The 21,534-nt window shown below is 37.0% G+C and overlaps 1 protein-coding gene across 11 annotated transcripts in view; it reads right to left on the reverse strand.

Annotated features, from left to right (window-relative positions):
* Window positions 1–21,534, reverse strand: part of LOC129763045 (tensin-2) — a 518,244-nt gene that overhangs the window by 154,878 nt on the left and 341,832 nt on the right. The window lies entirely within an intron of this gene.

The following is a 21,534-nucleotide window of genomic DNA, read 5'->3' on the forward strand; positions in this document are numbered from 1 at the left end:
GGAGCTTCTGGCGCGTCACCAAAGAAGTGTGTGGCCTGGCGTTGGAAGACAATGCAGCCTCTGTTTGTCAAAGATGGCCTCTGCTTCATGAGTGCTACCTTCAAGCGGTCCAGTTGTTGGCAGTACAGGTCCGAATTGAGCGTTTGGCCATAGGGAAGCAGCTCATAATAGATTATTCCTTGACAATCCCACCAAACACACAGTAGAACCTTCCTGGCCGTTAATGAGGGCTTGGCCACCGTCTGAGCCGCTTCAGCGGGCTTCGACCACGACCGTTTGCGCTTCACGTTGTCGTAAGTGACCCACTTTTCATCGCCAGTCACCATCCGCTTCAGAAACGGGTCGATTTTGTTGCGATTCAGCAGCGATTCACATGCGTCGATACGGTCAAAGATGTTTTTTTTTTGCGTCAACGTGTGTGGCACCCATACATCGAGCTTCTTTGTGAATCCAAGCTTCTTCAAATGGTTAATAACGGTTTGATGACTTATCCCCAGCTCTTGGCCGATGCTACGGCTGCTACTATGCCGGTCTTTCTCGGCTAATTCAGCGATTTTGTCGCAATTTTCGACGACAGGCCTTCCGGAGCGTGGCGCATCTTCGACGACCTCTACACCAGAACGAAAACGTTGAAACCATCGTTGTATGGTGGAAATGGAAACTGTATCGGGTCCATAAACTGCACAAACTTTATTGGCAGCTTGAGATGCATTTTTGCCTTTGTCATAGTAGTACTGTAAAATATGTCGGATTTTCTCTTTATTTTGCTCCATATTTGCGACACTATAATTCACGAACGACTTAACCAAACAAAACACTGTCAAGGACTATATTATAGCGCGCAAAAATACCTTTCCAACAAGCTATAGTATGACTCGATACAATGAATACAACTAGAACTACGCGCTTACAACGACACCTCGCGGAAATACCGCAGGACTTTTTTGACATATATATATATATCGTCGGAATATATCGTCGGGTCGAATAATTTTAGAGCAGTTTTCTCGGTTACCTTCTCAGGTTTGTCATAGCTCCCGTCGTCATGATTGGGGTTAAATAAAGATTACGAACTTTGAATAACGGAATGTATGACCGGTTAGTTAACTCTCCGCCATCACGATTGGATCTCGATATAAATACTTGTTATAAATTTTCTATATAAATAAAGGCCAAATGTGTTGGTAAGCGCTAAACTCGAAGAACGGATCGTCCGATTTGAGCTATCTTTATATTGTTGTATTAGTCTTTTTCCTGTAGATCAATATAGCGGAGAGAAAATTCGGAAAATTTGTGGAAAACTCTAAAGAAAAGTAGGAAAATTCGGAAAAATTGAATTCCTATATGTTCTAAAATTACATCATGATAAGTGTTGTTAGTCCATTCGATGTTTGCGCTAACGAAATTGATCTTCGAAAGTGGAAATGGATTTTAAGGATTTTTTTATGGAAGGACAAATGTGCTGGTACGCTCAAAATCCGAGGAAAGAATGGTCCGATATAAGCCATCTTTATTTTGTTGTTTTCTTCTCTGCCCGTAGAATAATGTTATGTTATGGTTAATACTTTGGAATCTTTGAAAAGCTTTGAGAGAATGTTCAAAAAAGATTAATTCCTATATGTTCTACAATGACATCATACTTAGCCCAGTTGGATTTCACGTTTGCGGAATTAATCTTCGTGTTCCTTTGGTGTTAAGAGAAAATGGCAACTGATTCTCACGGGGAATTACGCGCTTTTAAAATAAAAATTATGAATGAAAATTTACTTTTCTGTATGAAACCTGTATTCCACGTAACGAAGAAACATGTTATTTGCAGATGAATCAAGAATCTTGAGCGAAAATTGTGTTTGAAAATAAATTTATTTTACAGGGTCTTTCAGATTAAATGCTCACGCAAAAAAATCGAATAGCTCCTTATAATTTTTTTTTCGCTCCGTCGATGGTAACACTACATTTCCCACTTCGGGACGATAATACTCGGCTACTCGTTCAGTCTGATCGGATGGTTTTTAGTGTCAAGATGTACAATTTTTTTCCCTTGTTGGGTGTGAACCACTGCGTCCATTAGTTTGAACTATTGTGGTATGCCCCATTTTTTGTACTACGCTTCAAGCTTATCTACTGCTTATTGATGAAGAAGTAGACTGAAAGCTATAGCGAGATAGGTGCCAATCAGGAATAATCTGTTTGATAAAATTTATAGTCCTGATCGGCGACACAGACCAAACTTCCTTGGGCTCCAGAATAGCCTTATCAAGGTGTTGAAGTCTGCGTCATGTTAGTGCTTCGCATTTGCAGAGCAAATGTTCCGAGGTTTCGCTTTCGGCATTACAAAAGCGACAAATATCATCTTGCACTAAACCTATGTTTTTGAGATGGTATTTACTCGGACAGTGTCCTGTTATAAGACCAGTGAATGTGCTGAAGTCTTTCTTATTAAGAATCAGCAATTGTTGAGTAATTTTAATACTCGGCGTGATACATTTTTTTGACTGGTTGAGTTGTACAGCCCTCCAGTTGGCCATTACTTCCCGGTCTTCCCATTTCTTCAGTTCACTCTTCAACATACATTCAGAAATTCCACAGAATGGTTCTGGACCAGTGAAGGGTGAGCTTGAGCCGCGTCTTGCGAGTTCATCTGCTTGTTCATTTCTCTCTATACCGCAATGGCCAGGAATCCAGTATAGTTGTACCAAACTTCTCTGACACAGTTGTCGTAAAAGGCAAATGCATTCCCAGACAATTTTTGAATAGCACTTGAAAGCATTGAGGGCTTTAAGTGCTGCTTGACTGTCTGAGAAGATGCAAATGTTAGCATGTCTATAATTTCTTTTAAGGCAGACATTTATACATTCTATTATTGCAGCTACTTCTGCCTGGAAAACTGTTGGCCATACACTCCAGCACCTGTTATGTTACCATTTTCGACCCATCGGTATAGAACAGAATTGAACCATTACGAACATCGGGACCACCCTCATCCCATACTGAACGGGAAAGTTCGATCACTCTGTATGGAATGTCATAATTGGTCCTTGGTTCCATCCAATCGCTGTTCATCTCTGAGGTTGGTCCAACGGGTAAGAGATTCAGGATGCTCAAGTGACCAGTTTTGTCCCCGTCTAATATTTTTTTATATGTTTTTAGCTTTAGAGCGCTTCTATTAGCCTCCAGCTGAACATGTTGACCCAAAGGTAACAAGTGAAGGATAGCCTCCAATGCCTTTGAGGGTGTGCTTCGCATTGCTCCTGTTACAGCAACGCATGTCAGTCGTTGGAGTTTGTTTAGCTTTTTTGTAGCTACAGTCTCCTTAGTCTTTGACCACCATACTAATGAGGCATAGGTTATCCTAGGCCGCACAATTGCTGTATAGACCCACATAACCATTTTTGGTTTAAGGCCCCATGTTCTGCCTATCATTTTAGAACATGCCCATAGGGCAATGTTGGCCTTACTGATAATTGCATCTAAGTGTGCGTTCCAGTTTAGTTTAGCGTCTAGGATTACGCCTAGATATTTCACTGAAACGCTGAATTTTATTTCCTCTCCTCCAAGATTTAGAGTCTGCAGATGCAGTTTCTTCTTTTTGGTGAAAGGAACAATTGTTGTTTTTGAGGGATTTATGCTCAGATCTTCTATGATACACCATGATTGTGTAAGGTTTAAGGCCATCTGCATCCTGCTCGATATCACATCGTCGAATTTGCCACGTACCATTATGACTAAATCATCAGCAAAACCCACGGTTTCGAAACCATTCGCCTCCAAACTAATCAGAAGGTCGTCAACCACCAGTGACCAAAGTAGAGGTGATAGAACCCCTCCTTGTGGGCAACCTTTCGTTGCAATCACAGATACAATTTACAAGAACGTGTATTTTTTGTGAAATCGTAGTAATCGAACAACCGAAGCCTTAATGAAACTTTGTCCTGGTGACTGTAAGAACATGACTGGCGTCATTATTGACTATTAAAAGCTCGAATCATCGAAACTTGCACAATGAGAATGGTTTGCTACTTCCAAGCGTCATTCAGTGTGTTTTTGTGTATCTCTCCAATTTTCTTCAAGTATGAGAATATACATGAATTAAGCATCGTGTCTTCTCTGACCGAATTGTGAATGACATCAGTGTTCATTACATAGTAACGCGATCTGTGACCTTAGTATTCGAGAATAAATTTCTTGAACTTAGTCTGGAAAACGTAATCCGCCATCGATGGCGAATTGTGGAGTTCGTCGGAAGATGGTCGTAATTTGTGAAAGTACCGAAATAGACCAATTATTCATTGGAATTATACAAAACGCGTCTAATAAAGAATGCATACATAAGGGTCGTAAAAAGTAATGGAAAGCGATTTAAGCGACAGCTTGGCAGCACGACTCTTTTTACTGAATTATTTTAATAAAGCAGAAACATTATTTTAAATTTATGAAATCACCTTGGGAGACAAATCAGTGAGAATAGCGTTTTTACGCTTTATTCCGACGAAAAACTATAAAATTGCCGACCCATTGCATCGATATGAAATTCGGCTTTTCTGGCTCATAAAGAATATTAACTTTATCGGTACGGTCAATATTGTCAATTTACCAATCGCGTCCGTTCCACATTGCGCCCGTTAAGTGTTTTATCTCGTCAAATTAAATTTTATATGAACAAGAACCTGTTCGCACAGAAAAAAAACCACAACCACAACAACAGAGAGAAGAAAACGTAATACACTCCACAGTGTTCGTTGGCTTCTGCGAACTTCATCACAGCTCATTTTATGGCAAACAAAAGTTCGCAACAGCTTCTCTCGCGATGGTCATAAAAGAGCTGAACCCGAATTTGCATATCTCGTGAAGTATTTCGTTTTCCGTGATTTTCTTCTTTTTCGCGCACTCGCAAGTCAGTCCCAAAACAAACAGCAAAGCAAGTAACCACATCAAACCTGCCAGCAGCAGTTCTTCGAAAATTGTTTGTTTGTGAGTTCTTCGGGAGAGCGAGTGTATCAATGTGTGATTTGCAACAAAAACCCGAAAAAACATAACATTACACAGCTAAAGATGTTGTCCTTGTTTGAGAGCTGATGTCATTCCCCCGATGATACGATGTCTCCTCCAGTTAGTTGTCTGGGTCCTCACCTTTCTCCCCGACTCAAGACTTTAAGTCAAGCGCTGAATATGAATTTGCACATTTTTTACCATTAGAGCGGTTGGGTGGTGATTTGTTTTTTTTCGTTGTTGTTGTTCTCATTCGAAATCGGTTATTTTTAGTGATGATTGAAGCGCGAAAAGCGATTAACCAAATGTGAGAGATTGCAATCGTTGAGACTAAAACACACAAACAGCCCCCAATAGAATGCGCTCTCTAAAGCAACAGCAAGCAGATGATAGGCGGCAACGTTGGTCGTTGGCAGGAAGAGTACGACGAGGTTCACCAAATTAAACAAACCGTCAATGCCAATTTGGTGTGAACAGCGAACCTTGAGATCTAACCAACCGCACACCCGTCGGATAAGATTCTGTGTTGATACTTAGGAGAATTCTACATATGTTATGTATTCACAGAGGATATTTTTTATTGCATTGATTTCAAAAAAAAATTATAAAAACACGTTTTTGCAGTGTTTTACAAAATCTACTTCTGCAAATATTGTAGTAAGTTGTAATGTTTCCAAACAATCATATAGCCTAGTGTATCCCTCAAAACGTTGAGCCGTTTTTTGTAGCCGACCGATCAAAATTTGGAGCAAATAAAAGCAGCACTTCATCGCAAATTGTACCAGAAGCACGAAATGCTAAGCGTACCCTCGAAATGGACGTTTCATAACTTTCGTTTTCTTGAGTTTAGTGGAGTTTTCAAAACTACCTTTGGATTTTTTGTGTGATCATTATTTATGGAATTGAAAAAAAAGAGAGCAATCAATTTTTAATTTCTTCGTGATATTTTTGTCTAGTAAAGGGTGTGTCACATCAAATTGCATCACGGAAAAAACGCTGTAGAAATTCGCCCAGTAGACCTATCCTTTTGAAAATTTTAGACAGTAAAATAAAAACTATTAAACAACTTTTGGCATTTTCTTTTTATTCATACTTCGAGCCCAAGCCCGTATGCTCGCACCTTCCTCTTTACCCCGTCCATAAGGTTCTGTACAACGTCAGGTTGTAGTTTTTTTTGAACAGAAATCCATTTTTTCTTGAAGTCCGCCTCCGATTTGACAACTTTTGGGTTCTTCCGGAGGCCCTGCTTCATAATCGCCCAATATTTCTCTATTGGGCGAAGCTCCGGCGCGTTGGGCGGGTTCATTTCCTTTGGCACGAAGGTGACCCCGTTGACTTCGTACCACTCCAACACGTCCTTTGAATAGTGGCGGAGAAGAACAACAGGCCCGGCAGCTGACGAAAGTCCGCTTTGACGTAGGTTTCGTCGTCCATTACCAGGCAATGCGGCTTCGTCAGCATTTCGGTGTACAGCTTCCGGGTTCGCGTCTTCCCCACCATGTTTTGCCTTTCGTCGCGGTTAGGAGCCTTCTAAACCTTGTATGTACGGAGGCCCTCCCGCTGCTTGGTCCGCTGGACGAATGAACTTGACAAATTCAGCTTATTGGCGACATCCCGGACCGAACTTCTCGGATCACGTCTAAACTGCTTAACTACGCGCTTGTGATCTTTTTCACTGACGGAGCATCCATTTTTGCCGTTCTTCACCTTCCGGTCGATGGTTAGGTTCTCGAAGTATCGTTTTAGTACTCTGCTGACCGTGGATTGGACGATTCTCAGCATCTTACCGATGTCCCGATGTGACAACTCCGGATTCTCGAAATGAGTGCACAGGATTAATTCACGACGCTCTTTTTCGTTCGACGACATTTTTCCAAATTTACGAAAAATTGACAGTGAAGCATGGCCAACGTGATCTATACACTCTTATCTGATTTTAAAGCGAAAGCTGAAGATATAATTCCTAAAAATTAAATTTCTACAGCGTTTTTTCCGTGATGCAATTTGATGTGACACACCCTTTACTTCTACATACACCATGATGCATTTAGAGCATTGCAAAAAATACGTAAAAATTCGATTTCGCACTCCTTTCCTCTATTATTTTCGAGTGTATTATTAAATAATAATATCATTCGAGTAGTATAAAAATTACGTAAAATAAAAATCAAGCCAAAAGGCTTGATAAATTGGATTGTATAAATTCTTCAACAAAGAATAAATATACAATGCTCGAACAACACCGGGTAGTTTTTTTTCATGGAATTTATTCAATTATTCAATAAACCACAAATTTTTATTTGAAAAATTATGTTTCACATTTCAGTACTCTCAAAAAATAGATACGTACAAAATATACAAAAACTTATGAAAGACATTATCCTAAGACTAAATGTTCTAATGTTATATTTTTTTATAAGCTCATTATTATCTGTGTATTATAATATACTAGATGTGCAAGTTGAAATTATACGTACTTATGATGAAGAATTGGATTCACGCAACCGATTTGCATGAAAAAAATTTCGTATAAAAAAATGTCTCACGATACAAAATCTTTATTCTCGAATAAAAAAATGATACAAAGTCGACAACTGAACCGCTTAGGAACTCATCAATGATCATATCAACTGTCTCCGCTGTCCGGTGGTCTAACTGGATAATGGGATAACAAAAGGAATACTCTTACGCCGAAAAATGGCAACTGTGTAATGTGGTAATTATAGGTATGATAAACATGTGACATGTACATGATTGAAGTTCGGCTCTGTTACAGTTAAAATGCTAATGAGCCTAAAATAAAACAAATGAAATAAAATAAGGGATAGCAGCGTTAAAAATGAAAAATATAATCCTACTACTTTTCCTTGAGCATCTAGCTAGCTAAATATTCACATAACGTTGCACTCGCTGACAATTATGGGTCAGGATCTGTTGAAGTAACTGAATAGGAATCATTCGCTTTGTGTAGTCTGTATGATTCTGCTGCTTCAAGATGCATGAAGAGGTTCGACATGTAATGAGTCAGAAGCAAAGAAGAATCTAAACTTTCTACATCGAAACCGATCATTGACGGTTTCGGTTTGCTTGCTCGTGTATTATGAAGTGGGAACCGAAGCAAAGTTGTCTCGTTCTCTTTTGTGTCATGATTTGTAGCATGTAAAAGCAAGAGAGTGCCACTGGGAGAAATGTCTTTTATAAGATCATATTTGAACAAACGAAAATCGGCAAACACTGCTGCTGGTGCATGTTCACCATAGGCTTCCACAAGCAAACGATATGTTTCGACCGCTTTTTTACTTCAAATAGGAAAAAAAGTAACGAATGCTCTTTGCTCGGAACGAAACTCGACATTTTTAAAACGCTGCACAACCAAATTACTTTGTTTTTTTTTAGAATGACACTAACATGTTTTTGAAGTTAAAAAAAAGACATATATGTAAAATCGAAGGAATACAAATGTACAACGCGGTCAGAAACAGCTCAAACTTAAAAACTGGACAATTTCAACTTGCACACCTAGTAAACTTCGTTATATCTTGAAAATAGTCATTATTTCTCAAATTATGCAAAAATCTTTTTTGTCCCTTTTTAACTTAAGTTACTACTGTAATACTGTCAGTGGTCTTAATGTCAATTTTGAGCGCGATTTATCATTTAGTTGATTTACAGCATTATTAAGAGCAAGTTATCTCTTTTTGCCCGGCGATTTTTTATAAGGATAATTCGGTTAATCAAAGGTGCTGTATGAGATTTCGTGTTGCAAACAAAATTTCTTGCGTTGAAATGTTGAAAATGTTGCAGAATACATTTGATGACTCAACTATGTCGAAAATATGGGTGTATAAATGGTATAAAATATTCAAAGATGGTCGAGAACAGATGAACGATTTGCGAAATTTACGAAATTTAAATGACGATTTCCGAGCACCATTTCTTTTACTTTGTCGATGTTTTCATCAGTGAAGAGGAGGATGGTCGTCCTTGATGTCCGTGAATTAAATGTCTCCCACGGAACAGTTCGTCATATTTTGGTTTATGTTTTGGGCATGAGAAAGTTTCAGCACAACTAAGGTCGAAAGAGCTCAATTTCATTCAAAAGTTTCATTGCAATCAAGTGGCAATTCTGTAATTTGTTGTACAATGGGTAAAAACATTCACACAGGGCTGCTTATATTGTACTAGCTGACCCGGTAAACTTCGTGTTTTCTTGCTAAGCGCACGTTCATGGGTCCAAACGCAGAACTGTTCATTGATTGATCAACTAATCTACCCTTTAAAATTATTTTTTACAATAAAAGTTCAGTACTTCTACCTAAACTCGACATTATAATATCAAATTATTTTCAGACACAATACTCGTACAAGATTTTTCAATCACTCTCCATTACATGGAGAAGTGTTTGATACAGAAAATATGATAGAATAAAGACAGCTATAAATCAGACAATTCCTTTCTCGATTCCTTTCTTATCAACACATTCGGCAATCCATTTTTATTTATATAGATAGAAGACGATGTAGGAGAGCGTTTAATCACAGTAAAATCTATTTCCACTTTCGAACAAAGATCAATTTCGTTAGCGCAAACATTAAATGGACTAACAAAGCTTGTCAATATGTAATTTAGAACATATGCGAATTAAATTTTTCGAATTTTCCGAATTTTCCTACAAAGTTTTTTTTAACTATTCGTCCTATAGTTCAGTATAATGCATTGAAAGTAGTGAAAATATGTCTCCTACTAAACGGTTCACAGCTTTCAAAAATATTCGCAAAGTATGTCAAAATATTACTAATACAGTAACGTCTCGATTATATCACGCTCAAGAAAAATTTTCGCGTGATATAATGGAAACGTGATATATTCGAAACAGATCTTTTTTTTTCTGTGGAAAAAACTGCTTTTCTCCAATATGTATGATTTAAACACTTTCGTGCGACATGCGAAATGTATACAAAATTTTTTATTACATTATTTATCACATGCATATTTAATACAACATATCATACCACGATGTTATACAACGTATCGAAACTACTGTTGCAGACCTTTTTCGTAGCATTTTCTCGTATTATTTCTTAAAAACAGTATATGAACTTTAATGAAGTTGTGTTGTCCTAATCATTCAAACTTATCGCTCATATTTTTGACTTTCGTTCTGTGTGAATTGCCTCCGGTTGATTTTATCAAATCACATAATTCAGAGCTACTATTTCCGGTTTGCCTGTATCCATTAATCTTCTTCCTCATCTTCATCTTCGTGTTTCTCAGAATCACTAAGGCATAAATTCCTGAGTGCCCATTTTACATATTAATAACATGTGACACTATGACATATTCTTTGTTATTGGTGTTTCGTGCCACTATTTGAGTCACAGGCTCAGCAATCATAAAGAAGTTTGACAAAGAAATTTCGTATTCATTCAATAAATAATCGTTCTTCTATTTGCCTCCAACATTTTGTGATGGAGTGTAGCAAAACGTGCTGCCGAAACTCAAATAGCCAGAAAACTAAATCATTCAATGTTTTTCTTCAGTGCCCTGTACAGTGTTTCGAAACTTAGCATGATTTACCTTTTAAATTTTTATTGGTAAACCAGGATATAATTCGAAATACAAAACAAATTTCAAATTATTTCCTGGTCCACTGATTGAGCAATATATGTGGTATTCGGCGGTAGAAAAAAATCTCTTATCAAGTTATTATCAGAAAAAATAGTACGCAGAGCAGTCATCTATCAATGAAATGGTTTAAGGTTGTATTTTTTTTATAGATACTAACGACTTTCCTAAACAAATTGATTTGAAATCATTTATAATATAATTGCGAATTCATCCAGGCATTAGCAGATACCCGAAAAAAAAGACTGAAAGTTTATGAGTGTCCGAAACAAAGGAACACGGCATGACATTTATCTGGTTTTGCCAATTTTGTAAGGTAATATTTTAAGGTTTTAAAAGCTAAACTGTATAGCTGGTGATCGAGCTAATCATGAGTCTTCGATAAATAAAAATGTATCTTTGAAATTATCCGTTTTCCAAAATTCGGCCGAAAACTTTTCGTTACATGCAATACTTTAAGCTTTCGAATTTTGAACCACTTTTTAAATGTAAAATGCCACTGAACTTAAACTATGCAGGTACTCTAAATTATTTGCAAACTTCTTAGACTGCAAGCTAATTATTTTAGGAGAAATTATGCTGTTAAGTGGTCCTTGTTTGAGAAACAAATTATAAAACTTTATTATTATAAATTTTTATGTCCAATTCTCTGATGTATGTTGTTTTACAGCGCTTTCTGCAGGTTGCTCCGATCACGTAAATTTTTACATTAAAGATGTCATTTTCCATAGCATTCAAATATTTGACACAGTTGAAAATAAAAACCACATCACAATTATTAAAATTTATCATCGAATAATTTGATTGGTGGCTTGGAATATTTTTTTTGATTAGCTTATCCCGCCTTCTTGTAGCTACAAATGATAAATACAAACTTCAATTCGCAAAAGCTATCACAAAACAATGTGTCATCGACTACCTTGTAATTAAACTTCAACAATTAGCAAAATAAAAGAACTCCACTACTGCCCCTTACGCGGGTCAAACTTAGGAAACAACATTGACCATGTATCTCATTTCACGCAATTAAGGGAAAGTTGCTCAGAATCACTCATAGTTGATGATTCTGAAGTTATGAAAGTAGTACGAAGGGTTTCTAAAAATAATATGATGTATGCGCTACAAATTACACAATAACAAAATTTTCATTAGGCTTCGTGAATACCGCTGATCATTACAGTAGGCAGGATTGCTTTTTTCCTTTTCAATACTAATTTTTTGCTCAGTAATTTAATAAAGAACTGAACTTTTCATATTATTTCTCATGTTTCGAAAAATGTGATATAATTGAAATATTTTCAGTGATAAATTGGAGAGTGTTCTAAACGAGACGTTATAAAAACACCTAGTGATATAATCGAGACGTTACTGTAGTAACTTCCTCTGTTTTGACCCATTCTCACCCCCATCGACGGTATATTCATATGAACTGATGGATGGGTGCAAAACTCATCGAAACATCGATGAGCAAAAGGCGATAGAATCTACACCCAAAATTGATTTTTAGTTCATGTTTTGTCATCCCGATTTATTACATTAAATGAGCGTAAAAATGACAAAAAATGCAATGACTCACAAGTACTGGTAAGCATTTGTATAATATATATGGTACGGCAATATAAGATTAATACGAGCGAGCGAAACAAGAGACACGTTTCAAATAAGCACGCATTATTTGGCCACGGCCCAGACCGAGATGGATATAGATCTCCTTTATGCTGGAAAGTGTTTTCTAGGAGTGAATTAGAAAACACTTTCCAGCTTCAATTTGTAATGAGATGTGATGTTATCACGCCCCTTCTCAACAGCATCATTAGCTATGTGGATAGCGTGATCGTGTAAAACAGTCTTGCAATCCAGCCGGCCTTGATTCGATTCCCGTTGACGTCGTTTGGACTTTTTTTTATGCAATCACAAAAAAGATAAAAAAGAGATGTCTGCTTCCATACATACAAACATTTCAAACCGTTGGGGGACAGATGACATTATTTGCCTATTTGACGTTTCAAGGCACGAAATGACATGTTTTCCGTCGAAAATGAAATGCGTTCTGACAACGCTAGTTTGGGTGTAGACTTTTCAATTTGTACCCCCAATATGTTCTTTTATCTCGTTGGGAATTCTTTATTTTCTGTACGACGAGCGTGGTGAAAATCCGATTATAATAGTATTTTCACCAAGACTGTCCCTTCAAGTGGGATTCCTGTTTGAAAGGTCGAAAACTAATAAATTTTCGTGATTTTTTTTTCGGATGTTAGTAATAAACTGAAATTTTCGGGTATTTTGGTTATTATTTAAGGTATATTTATAAAATTATTTTCCATTTGTTGAGTGCACGAATAATGATTAGTACGCTGGTGACAGCTGGATGCGTAGATGCTGTCTGAAAATCGGTACCTTGCTGATGGTATCGTTTCTGAAGCAACGGATGTCGCAGTACGAATTCCAATGAATATTTTGAAACTTTAGGACAATACCTAAATACCTTGCGTTACATAGGGATTTTTTAAAATTCAAAAAATCGCCAAATGCCACCAGCTAAAAAAACATGGTTTCGAGAAAACGCGTTTAAAAATTCGCACAGGAATACTATATCGCTCAAGGTGATCTCATACTTTCGGCTGTAACTTTCCAACAAAATCAAATATCGAAAAATCTCTTTAAGACAACATTTCTGAGAGCATAAGCTTCCCAAAATGCAAAGAAGAAACAAAACTCGATTTTTTCGACCTTTCAGACCGGTGTTCCCCCTTAATTCTTCTGGGGGTGTCAATAAAAATGTCATATTTTGAAAACTCATTCTCATAACTAGAATTGTTGAGAACGGGTTTCAATTGTGTTCATGTCCATCAGTTTGTAAAATCTTTTGGTTTCAGTTCGTAAATTATTTGGAAATGGCTGATTTCATCCATTGGCATTCTGTGGATTTCATATCGCTACTTATAAGTCGAGAAGAGTCAAAGTTCGGTGATGGGATGAACCATTCTTGTTATACTCGTCTTTTATGATGACACAAATTAATCATAATCTTTCATTCGGCTTTCGAAGCGGACAAATTGCTTATTCCACACGGCGTTTTCACGAGAAAAAGCATCGTAATAGTCACCATTCGGTCAGCTGTGTTCCGTGCGAGTTGGTTGCGAGTGCGAGAAGGAGAGAACGGATTGAGCAAAATGTCACTGTCATGATCACTTTCGCAAATATCAAAATAACAACAACACGTGATGTGCATGTTATGGCGGACAAGCTTGAAATATGTCGCGCTTGTGCTTGCGTCGCCAAGGTTTGGTTTATTTTTGCAGTGAGATTATTAATAAGTGTCGAGGCAAAATCTTGATCCGGAGCTATCCTCATTTCGTCGTCGTTGAGCGCGGGGAAAGCCGGCAGCTGTGTTTTTTTCTCGAACGATGCCACCAGCTGTGTGCGCCTGGGCACAACCGAAACGCAAACATTGCGTCTTAATTGACTGATCATGTTCAACGGCAGTTTTTTTTTCGGATGAGACATGCATTACTGATCGTCGATCTCAATAAATTATACACTCTACACTGGACAGTTGGTATGCTAAACAACTACGAAAAATGGTTTTTCGAGCAAAAGATTAATCGGAAACACGATTCTGAAAACCAAAGAAATTTCACAACGAAAGCGACCACCCACACCGCGGGCAGGTAACGCCCCCCTCTGCGAGGAGTAATATCGTTGGAATGACCTCAAATGTCATGCCATCTCAACTCTGCCAGAGAGCCAATTATCGCAAGCCAGATGCCTACAAGATAGGAGTGATAAAGTCGTAAAACATAATTTTCATGAGATCATCACACCGCCATTGACACCGCGGCGGCGGCGGCGCAAATCAAACGCAACAAATGTACACAATGTTTTGAATTGTTCCGACCCGGCTGCCAGCTTCAATCATCGTATTTGCATGTAAAACAACGCACTTCCATCACGCAATTTCAACGTGTGGAATGTTTGCTTCGTCCGGTACTAATTGCCGCGACCGGGGAGTGTGAACAGTGATCGATGCGATTGCTGCTATCTCATCGGGCAATTTGTAGCGTCAAATGAGCAACGGGGCTGACCCTCCGAACCCCGCTCACATCTACTTATCCACTCCAAATGAGTCGTTTGAAAGGATTGGCTTTTTTCGCTCTCTCTACTGTGGTTGTCTGAATCGAAGAGCTTAATTGATTTAAATGGTAGCAGCATACCGATTCAATCAAGCTCCGAGAGTCGACGAAGCCATTGAATTCAATCCCAGCTTCCTCGAGAGCGAGAGCTTATAGGGGTATTATAAATCTAATCGCCTTTACAGTTTTTAGTCATTAGCTTGTACCACACCTGAAGTCAACAGAATGCGCGTCAAGTGTGAATGGGAATCTGCGATGGAATAAAGTGACCGGACGGTTAGTATTGGTTCAATAGTGAGGAAGTAGGAAAAAAGTCCAGGAATGGGATCAATTTTGCTTCCACGATCCTATTAGAAAGGAAAAAAGTTCATGAATTTGTCGAACTTCAAAATTAGAAATTGGAAATTTTTATTGTTTTTGTACAATTTTAACTCTTTGTATATATATTCTGAGCCACCAAACCTTCATTACCGTTCCGGTCGTATGTCTGACCACAGCAAGGAATTTTACTGAATACTTTATTCAACCATGTAATAGTTTAATTTTCTAAACGAATTTTAATGAGTAGTGAACCTGTTCACGAATTAATACGGAGCTTCTCTGAATAACGGATAACGGTACTCAGTATAAACAAAAGTTTATTAGTGTGGAAATCTGAGAGAATCCCTTTCAAGGGATAATAATTCCGACCAGTACGACACCCACATCAACATTTAATACGACCGCAAAGGGTTAACAGTGTATTTTCGATTCATTTTGTTCTATATAGTCTGTTAATTTTATAACAACTCTATCGAAAACTATATTCCAATTAGATAAGAAATTACTAGTTATGCTACAGACGAATTTCCTGTCAACTGTGGAAAAGTTTTTGAAACTCCGAGTTTTTTTCAACCTTTTTTTTAGAATCTTAAGTCAAAAACGGTGTGACCTACAAAATGTTAGTTAAAGAATGAAATGTAGAAATTGTTTTATGTTTTTTTTAATTAAGACTATCAAAAAAAAAAAAAAAAATAGAATAGTCTGGGCCTAGAGGCACGGACGGAAACTTGACATAGGACTTTGAGGATAATTTTGGATAGTTTTTGTAACAGAAATCCGTAAATTTAACTCATTCAATACTAAAAAAGAGTGGCTCTAGAAAAAACATTTGTTAGTGGCAGAAAGAATTCGGATAGTCAACTGAAATCAATAGTAAGCTTTTGGAAAAAAACAGATAGATATTCCAACATTTACATGAAAAGCTTGAACTTGTCTGGTTTTATTGCATCGATGTACATAAATGTGCATAACAATCCATATCAATAGAACCGTTGATCAATAGGTCGCCTTTTTCCATTAGTATATTAAATTTAGCTGAATAGAATAAGAAGCCATCATCTTCAAGTGTTCTTAAACTTAAGTTTAAATAGCTAGTTTTCCTATATTATTTTGTCTTGAACATTGTCTGTGATGAAACGCAATCATTATATCGTTAGCAGATTAAATATATTGACCGGGATATGACCGTGAGTGCTACTTTGTGAGATTTTTGTGGATTCTGTAATGAACTCATCCAAACGGGTGCTGCTTATTTATAGGCATAGGGGGATGATTTATAAGCAGAAGGGGGATGAACAAGTGAATTTGGGGAAGTATAGCTGACTAAATATTACCATTAGTACTTCTCGTCGAAATTATGGGGATAATGAAGAAAGGACATTGCATATATATTTTTAATCGGTGCAAATTAATGTTGAAATATTACACAACGACAATTTTATATTCTCACAAATGGTTATTACGAAACCACGCAACTGGCCAAACAATGGTAATTGATCTAAAATTTGGAGCACAATTTGGAGCACACATCTCTGCTGTCATTATAATACTGCGTATGCCGTTATCTTGAAAAATCCAATCTGGCCGCTGCTATAAAATGGATTTTTATTCTCATATTAGTTTAAAAAAATTAATTGGGATATGTGTATCAAATGAATGGACTTGACTTGGAGAATAAATTACATTCTGAACAACAAAAATTCAGAAAGGTCGCTGACACAAAATGGTCGACTATGTATTTTTTGTAATCTCAAAAAAACAAAAATTTAAAAAAAAATGTGGAATGTTTCTGTTGTAGAGAAAAATACTAATATAATGTACTAAAATCTAGAAAATGCACATCATTGCAGTTCGTTCGGAATCATTTCGTATGGCGAATCACCGTTTTTCCATAAAAGAACGACCGTTCTTTCAATATTTTTGTCGAACTAGTTTTTCATCTCTACCATGGAGAGTACTGCCTGAATTGTAGGCAAACATGTTGTTTGTTGCATTTGGAATCTCTTAAGTTTTCGTTATATTTTTCGCAGGGTGAGCCCCTATATAGAAATCAAAGACGTAGTCCTATGTCAAAAAATCATTGGAAAAAGGATTTTGATAATTAAAATCTATTTTTTGCATATGTATGTTTTTAAAAACTCTGAATAAAATGTCTAATAGCCTACACAATTATCAACAAGTCATCCATACATCGGAAGAAGAACACTGCTACAGGGATGAAAGTTTTCTTAACATTAACTTTTACATGTTTTCTTCGAAAAATTGCTCTTAATGTTTAACTCATAACATTTTAGTGTGTAAATTAATGCGATTGCCATGTTCCGCAAACTTTTTTCTATATAGCAACACGTCAAGAACATGTCAAACGCGAGGATTTACACACAAAAATGTCACGAGGAGTTTTTCAGGAGTTTTATACAAAAATGCCTATATTCCAGAAATTATAATATATAGAATGTTGATGTTTTCGACAATAGTTCATATTTTACTAAGATCTGAAACTTTACCCAATACTTGACTTTGAACAAAATTGGGATTAGTTGAATTTTTTTTCAAAGAAAACATGAAAAAATTGTTGTTAGAGAAACTTTTTCCCTCTAAAAATACCCATCTTCCGATGTACGGATGACTTTTTGTAAATTGTGAGGGCTATCTTAATATAAATTTTAGAATAAAAAAAAAGTTTTTGAGGAAAATAAATTTTAATTTTTTAAATATATTTTTTAGAGTTATTTCTTTAATTTTTTGTTATTTTTTTATGAAAATTCAAACAATTTCTTGCATTTCAATTTTTGACCGAAAATTTCGTAGGTATAGTAGTTTTGAGGTTATGAATAATTGAATATTTGAAATTAATAAAAAAAAACTTTGACTCTTTTCAAAACTTAGTCTAACTCTTTTTTGAATTTCTCAAGTAGTTATGCAAAGTTGCTTAAATGACCAATGTCTTTTCACCCACAATGTTGCAATGCTATCTGAGATTGTGCTGCTAACTCCTAAGACGAGTTGGCATGAAATTCGGCTATAATTAAGGTAGTATTATAGTCTAGAAATTTGGGAAAAATCTTCATATTTCTGAAGCTTAGTCTTTCCAGAATATACCCTAGAAAGGACTTTTGGAAAATCCCACTATTTACCGAGTTATGGTTGTGTAACATTTACCCAAATACCATTCACCCGAAACAGGTTTACCCGAAGCACATTTACTCGAATGTAACAAATACCCGAATGCAACATTTACTAGAATGAACATTTACCCGAATGAATATTTACCTGAATGTGACAAATACCCGAATGCGACATTTGTCCGAATGCAAAATTTACCCGAATGGAAAAAGGAAAAATTCCGACAAATCAGATTATGTTTTTGTCGAATCTTTTGATAATAAATAAGATTCAATCAAAACAACATGAGTGAGCAACAAAAATTCGCAGTAAAACGCAAAATTGTAATGAGGAAATTCGAAAATGATGCGAGAGTTTATACCAGCGGTCGTAGTAGGCGTATGTCAAATATTTTGACAGCAAATTGTTGGAGAACATGTTCCTTTCGACGATTAAAATTTCACGTTGATCCGTTTCATTTTGAAAAAGTTGTGAAGGATGGAAGCCGAGAGATTTTTGACAACCACATTGAAAATCCGACGTGGTCAGGTACTCAAATCACGAAATCGGCTAAATCGATAGTGTATGATGTACTGAAACGTCTTCGTGAACGTGCAAGTGTTGTTCTGTTGGATCAGACGAACAAAAACAAGGCAATGGCCTCGAAAATATATAGGGGAAAGTGTCTGCAGAAATGTCTGTTGGAGTTTTGGCTAAATTTGGTAAGCTGCCACTACAGTCGAGGGGTGCTTCAGTGGTACCAATGGGATAAATTACTTTGAAAAAGTCTTCAATCCTCCCTGTTGTCCCCAATTCCACCTAATCGGGAATCTTAGACAAATTTGAAGCGGTATAGCGGAACTGGTGCCAAAGTGATTCGAAATGCTGCAGACATGAAGCGATCGTGGAATCAGATGGCCGCTGAGGTAGACCAATAGAGAGACCAAACATTGATGGAGGGTATCCGAAGAAAAGTACAAAAATTCATCAAAGCTGTAAAGTAATAATTTTTACAATATTTCATCTATATTTTTATATAAAAACATTTTCGTACTTCTAACCAATCCCGAGATCAAACTGGTTTTATGATTCCGAATTCTAAATGAATCAAGCTTTATCAACATTATGAAGAGAGAGGTTGAGCTCTACCTTTTAGTTGAACTTTTTCATCATTATTTACTCACCTTACCTTAATAGCAGCACAAAAAGTAATATAAGCTAGGTTCCTGAGTTCTCTATTATGCTTTGATATAACGTACAATTCGATACAACGTACAATTTTGAAAGTAAATCTTCACAATTGTAAGTTGCTGTTAGAAAAACATTTTCCCTGTAAAAGTGCCCATCTTCCAATGTATGGATGACTTGTAAAATGCAAGGGCTATTCATACCTTTTTTTTGAAAATTTAAAACAAAATGCGTCTGATATAAATTAATTTTGGTTTATAAATAATTTTTTTTTCAGCGTGATTAAAATAAAAGATATTTTAGGATATTAAATAATTTCCTACATTTCATTATTCGATCAATATTTGAAAGGTATTATAGTTTTAAAGTCATAATTTTTTGTAAGAAATTAAGAAAAAGAACTTTGGCTCTTCTAAAAAAATATAGTTTATTTTTGACTACAATTTCAACATTTCTTATCTGATCGAACGACAGGTCGCTGATAAACACAAATACGTAGCTCAACACCGACCAGCGGTCGCTCCTTCAAGAAACTAACAAGTAAAAAGTTCACCCTTTTGCCGCCACAGCCACTTGGAAACCCATATTTTAGTCGATAATTTAATTAGCAGAAACTTGTTGTTGCGTTGCCACGATCTCATTTAATTGCCAACTCGTGTTAAAAGGTCGACCGATGTCCGATCGGTGCGAACCCATTAGAACCGTCCAGCCACAAACCAAGGTGGATTATTCGATTTGCATCTTTATGAGATTTTTTTATCCTCCAGCAGTACGTACTTGAAAGCAACTTTTTGTTTGATAAATAGATCCGCCACAGGGGGTGGCGATGATGTAAGTTATCCGCCGGCAGGGTGCGGGTTTGGATTAGTTGGGAAATTAATCGCACGACGAGGCAAATGCCAGTTCGCACCTCATTGGGAGGTGAGCGGAGGGAAATCATTAAACCAACGGCAAATATCCGGAGAAATAGGCGAAATTGGATCGAGGCCATCGATGAAATCGAACAGCAAACGAGGGAGGGAAGCATGCTGTTTTAATTTTGTTTACCCGCGGATAGCCGATTCGCGCCGTCAACATCTGAAAGGTATTATTCCGGGGAATGTTAAGTTGCGTAAAACAGACCACCTATTCGGGACCGTCGCTACTGAGCACGAGTGGGTGGGTGCTGAGTGCTGGATTGATGATGATCGCATAAGTGAGCGTTGGGGAGGGGGAATCTCCATACACATCCGACGATCTGGCGGATCGCCCGTTGAAGAGATCATCTTCAAAGAAGCCATTGGAAAAGATGGAAATGCGATGTATTTCGATTTCCTATTTCAAGGTCTACAAAACACCAACTGTTGCCTCATAGAACATACATATGGTTTTGATTTTTTGGAATTTTATTAGAGGTTTTTGGTGCCGTTCCCATTCTGTTCGGCCTTGCCGTAACTATTTGTTTTCTTTTTTGCTTTATAATCAACACATTTTTCAATTAACGATCAATCGAAAAGAAACTAAACTTGTATCTAACGATTAACGCCAGGAATTGACTGTTTCAAAAAACTTATTCCCAACCAGGGTCTCATAGGCATTGGATATTACAAATCGACAGGTTTCATGGCACGCTTCACGTTGCGCCGTCGATCGAACAACAACCGTTCAATTGTCAGTAATTATAATCGCAAAAAGCAAATAAGTAACCTCCGGTAGGGCTGGGTTTTCCTTGGGGGCTGCTACCTCTCCCTCGCCAAAGAGACTGTTTGTTTTGCTCACCTTAGACACTAATTAAATTGGCGCGGGGTGATACCATTGCGGCAAATGGTCGACCCAGCAGTCTGACAAGGTACGTGCTCTATCGATGCTAATTGCTCTAAATTAGCCATAATCAATGATCCCGTCAATGTATTTACGATAGATTGTACCGAGCGAGGTCCAGTTCAGTGAATGAATTACCTGAAAATATATGGAAAGTGAATAACAATATTAGTTACATGCCGTACATCGTGTATTTTGGAATTCAATTTAAATTTTTCACTCTCATGTTTAATTTAATCGTCACCGTTTAAATCAGAAAGATTTTGAAAAGATTGTAATTCAAATAGTTTTCCTAAATTCTGTATATGGATCTGAATTGAATCAGTGTCATTCGATAACAGTTGTAATCAATCCTTGCTAGAGTTTTCTTTC

The sequence above is a fragment of the Toxorhynchites rutilus genome, chromosome 1 (genome assembly GCF_029784135.1).
Source record: "Toxorhynchites rutilus septentrionalis strain SRP chromosome 1, ASM2978413v1, whole genome shotgun sequence".
Classification (NCBI taxonomy): Eukaryota; Metazoa; Arthropoda; class Insecta; order Diptera; family Culicidae; genus Toxorhynchites; species Toxorhynchites rutilus.